The sequence below is a fragment of the Schistocerca piceifrons genome, unplaced genomic scaffold (assembly GCF_021461385.2).
Source record: "Schistocerca piceifrons isolate TAMUIC-IGC-003096 unplaced genomic scaffold, iqSchPice1.1 HiC_scaffold_1199, whole genome shotgun sequence".
NCBI lineage: Eukaryota > Metazoa > Arthropoda > Insecta > Orthoptera > Acrididae > Schistocerca > Schistocerca piceifrons.
The window spans coordinates 37,501-42,500 of record NW_025727014.1 but is presented as its reverse complement, the minus strand read 5'-3'; the positions used below and the strand labels follow the sequence as shown (position 1 = coordinate 42,500).

General features: G+C 53.7%; 1 non-coding gene across 1 annotated transcript in view; it reads left to right on the top strand.

Moving 5' to 3' along the window:
* The first annotated feature begins 3,893 nt into the window (after positions 1–3,893).
* LOC124729285 overlaps positions 3,894–5,000 on the top strand; it is a 1,909-nt gene continuing 802 nt past the window's right edge. The window contains exon 1 of the ribosomal RNA XR_007007587.1: positions 3,894–5,000. This exon is cut by the window's right edge and continues 802 nt beyond it. This is a non-coding gene — a ribosomal RNA (small subunit ribosomal RNA).

The window sequence follows — 5,000 nt, the reverse complement described above, 5'->3', positions numbered from 1 at the left end:
ACACCACATGCAATACCGCCATCTATGCGCATCTGACAACACTACGTCCGCACCACAAAACATACCGCCATCTGTAGGTCTCCCGCAACATGACCTCCTCCAACGACGATACCGCCATCTATGCGACGCCAAGCCGATTAAGACAGCGATGGCGCCACAGTGCCCGCCTTTCGACGCCACCCACAAAGCCTGCAGCCTCTGTCGACCATAGCACCCAATCTCCAGTGGCTCTGCCGCACGAAGCCGTGGACCGGCAATGACTCCACCCGCACCCGTTCGTGCACCACCCCAACCGCCAAACTCGCACCTCCAGCGGATGAACGGCGGAAGTTTCCCGCACTCGTAAAGTGCAATCCACCCCTATAACTTGCGTTTCATGAAGAGTTATTTCCAATATGCGACATTCCCGCTGTCCCTATACATGAGCCGCGACCTGTACCACTTACGAGCGAGAGACGCGATCGCGTTGCTCACTGTACGGCGTCCGATACCGAGCCATCAGCATGTCGGTCCCCATGCGCGTTGCACTCGCACTCGCAGTCGCAAAAACGTGGGGCAAATATATTACGCGGAAGAGCTATAACAGACCGAGCCCCACTGCATGGGGAGAGTCTTTGTCACTAATGTACACAGATGGAACATTTTGGACTGGAACCAGATTACCCGTACACACGGCGCTGATTAGTAATCAATGCAGAGCCATCAAACTACAGCAAATATACACAACTGTCCGTATACATGCTGAAAGAGTCTGCCCACAATGGGAACCACACGTCAGCCAGACACTCTGATCACGCACCACTCTCTGCTTCTAACGGGCGCACATACAATATGTAAGCACCAGCATGGAACAACATCCAGTGCATCTTCTCCGCCACATTACACAATCCACACTATCACAACCAGACCAGGAGGTCCATGCGGAAAATACAATATCCCAGCCTTTCGACATCCACCATTGCGCAGACCAGGCACCAACACCCACACATGTCCTATACAACGGTGCACCCAACATCACAATAGTACCTCCTGTCACAGCGCACAAACAATGACATGAGTCAAAGACACAGGTCTCACACAAGCATAGAATTGGAGCGCCGCCTCTAATAAGCCAAAGGTGCATCCTGACGTGACAAATCTGATCATGTCACAAGCATTCACTTACTATAATCACTATCAAGGAACCTGCCGCCCCCGCCCCCCCCCCCCTACACCTTTCCTTACAACAACGTGTAACCTAACCTAACCTAACCTATGTTGTACCTTAACCTAACCTATGTTGTACCTTAACCTAACCTATGTTGTACCTTAACCTAACCTATGTTGTACCTTAACCTAACCTATGTTGTACCTTAACCTAACCTATGTTGTACCTTAACCTAACCTATGTTGTACCTTAACCTAACCTATGTTGTACCTTAACCTAACCTATGTTGTACCTTAACCTAACCTATGTTGTACCTTAACCTAACCTATGTTGTACCTTAACCTAACCCATGTTGTACCTTAACCTAACCCATGTTGTACCTTAACCTAACCCATGTTGTACCTTAACCTAACCCATGTTGTACCTTAACCTAACCCATGTTGTACCTTAACCTAACCCATGTTGTACCTTAACCTAACCCATGTTGTACCTTAACCTAACCCATGTTGTACCTTAACCTAACCCATGTTGTACCTTAACCTAACCCATGTTGTGCCTTAACCTAACCCATGTTGTGCCTTAACCTAACCCATGTTGTGCCTTAACCTAACCCATGTTGTGCCTTAACCTAACCCATGTTGTGCCCTAACCTAACCCATGTTGTGCCCTAACCTAACCCATGTTGTGCCCTAACCTAACCCATGTTGTGCCCTAACCTAACCCATGTTGTCCCCTAACCTAACCCATGTTGTCCCCTAACCTAACCCATGTTGTCCCCTAACCTAACCCATGTTGTGCCCTAACGTAACCCATGTTGTGCCTTAACGTAACCCATGTTGTGCCTTAACGTAACCCATGTTGTGCCTTAACGTAACCCACGTTGTCCGCTAACGTAACCCACGTTGTCCGCTAACGTAACCCACGTTGTCGCCTAAACCTGCTCTGTAATTGTTATACGACTCGTTCAATTAGTGTAGTGTTGCCCACCCGCAACCCTCGCAATATAGTTCGCTACTCGCACTGCCCGCTCCCCTGTGTATCGCTTCATGTTAAACACCTTGCAAGTCTTGCTGACTTTCCACATGCTCCTGCTGTACACTGTAATGTGGATGGCAGCAGGACGTACATGCCGCCCCCCCCCCCCCCCACCCCTCCCCACGTCCCCACGTCCCCACCTTGCCCCCTGCCTTCGCAAGCTGGTTGGTGACAAGTTTGCATGTTCAATGCCCTTCGCATGCGACGTACGCAGGCTACGTTGTGGTGCGGCCTGTGTCAACTGTCCGCTGATGTCGTACGCGTGAACCACAATCTGTACTGCACATTCGTCCTTATGTACTGAATGATACATCGTGGCACATGTGTGACCGTACAACGACTGCGCCCAAAAACGGCGGACCATACAGTGCAAATATTGTGCACGCAGCTACGTGTCGTCTCCCTATGAGAGCTGGATTGCAGTGTGGTACGCCATAGAGACGTGTGGGAGGAACGGACGCCGTGGATGGCGATCAGCATGAGCTGTGTGTTGATGTATTCGGACCTAGTCGTCTCTCCTCAAACACCGTGATAGCATGGTGCACCGCGTTCCATATCTGCGACATGCTACAGAGGCCGGTTGACAGTCGTTCGAGCAATGGACATCGCATACGTACGGGGGCCACCTTCCACGTATTGTCTAGGCGTGCACATTTTGTTGCGTGTATGTGGGCAGACGTAGTGTGGCGTGACACCTGACACAGGCATGCAATAATCGTTGAAGTTGCTAATGGCGATGGACGCCTACGTTTTCTGGTGAAGTTACGCAAATGAAGAAATGGTAACCCGTTGTGGTGCGGTTGTTCTCGCTAGGGGTGAATCGGTGATGGCGACGATAGGTTGAGGTACTAACCGGTTGTTCCAGCGATACCCACCATGCCGATGAAACTGAACGGCATCTGGGTGTGAAGCGATACGCGGTGGTGGCTGGGTGGGACCGTCCCCGGCCGGTGAGGGGGCGCCTCCCGGCGTGCTGGCCGCGCGGTGCGTGGGCGCACGCGCTACAGCCGGCTGGTGGGGGCGGCCAGTGGCAGGCGCGCCGGCCGACGGACGCGGCAGGCGTCGCAGCTGCGCGCCGGCGCACCCTGCGCGCGGCGCCGTGCGGCCAAAGTAGGTCCTCGCGGGCCCGGTGCGAAGCGCGGTGGACATCTTCAGTGTGCTGGTCCGATTGAGGACTGTGTGCGTTGAGGATGCGCCGCCGCCCGGCGCTCGGCGCCGCGACGCCGTCTGCTGCTCGGTCGCCCCAGCGGTTCTCGCTGGTGGTTTGTATCGCAGCTGTGCGGATGTGTTGGCGCGTGCGCTGTGCTGGGAGAGTTCGCTTCGGCACCCAAGTGGGGCTTTTGTCCTTCTGTGGCGCTGGCGTTGGAGCTGCCGGTCACCGTAGGTGGCGCGTGTTGTCTCCCGCCGGCAATGCCACGACAGCACGCTCCCGGGCCTCTGTCGGCAGCGGCAAGCTCAGTTGGGAGCACGGGTGGTCGCACCGAAAGCGTCTACTCGCCTAACTCCGGGCGATTGCGCCTCTCTCGAACCCGACCAAGTACTTGGGACGGCGCTGCGCGCCGCCGGGACCTGAGAGGGTTTCGAGGTGTATTGTGCAGGGGAGCTCAGCCTCCTCCTGTTTGCAGAATGATTGAGCGGACGCTTGCGTGTTCGCGCGGGCCCCCGGGACACACTCCCGGGCGGCCGGCTGCTCAGCTCTAGTTGGCGCAGCTCCCTGGTTGATCCTGCCAGTAGTCATATGCTTGTCTCAAAGATTAAGCCATGCATGTCTCAGTACAAGCCGCATTAAGGTGAAACCGCGAATGGCTCATTAAATCAGTTATGGTTCCTTAGATCGTACCCACGTTACTTGGATAACTGTGGTAATTCTAGAGCTAATACATGCAAACAGAGTCCCGACCAGAGATGGAAGGGACGCTTTTATTAGATCAAAACCAATCGGTCGGCTCGTCCGGTCCGTTTGCCTTGGTGACTCTGAATAACTTTGGGCTGATCGCACGGTCCTCGTACCGGCGACGCATCTTTCAAATGTCTGCCTTATCAACTGTCGATGGTAGGTTCTGCGCCTACCATGGTTGTAACGGGTAACGGGGAATCAGGGTTCGATTCCGGAGAGGGAGCCTGAGAAACGGCTACCACATCCAAGGAAGGCAGCAGGCGCGCAAATTACCCACTCCCGGCACGGGGAGGTAGTGACGAAAAATAACGATACGGGACTCATCCGAGGCCCCGTAATCGGAATGAGTACACTTTAAATCCTTTAACGAGTATCTATTGGAGGGCAAGTCTGGTGCCAGCAGCCGCGGTAATTCCAGCTCCAATAGCGTATATTAAAGTTGTTGCGGTTAAAAAGCTCGTAGTTGGATTTGTGTCCCACGCTGTTGGTTCACCGCCCGTCGGTGTTTAACTGGCATGTATCGTGGGACGTCCTGCCGGTGGGGCGAGCCGAAGGCGTGCGACCGCCTCGTGCGTGCTCGTGCGTCCCGAGGCGGACCCCGTTGAAATCCTACCAGGGTGCTCTTTATTGAGTGTCTCGGTGGGCCGGCACGTTTACTTTGAACAAATTAGAGTGCTTAAAGCAGGCAAGCCCGCCTGAATACTGTGTGCATGGAATAATGGAATAGGACCTCGGTTCTATTTTGTTGGTTTTCGGAACCCGAGGTAATGATTAATAGGGACAGGCGGGGGCATTCGTATTGCGACGTTAGAGGTGAAATTCTTGGATCGTCGCAAGACGAACAGAAGCGAAAGCATTTGCCAAGTATGTTTTCATTAATCAAGAACGAAAGTTAGAGGTTCGAAGGCGATCAGATACCGC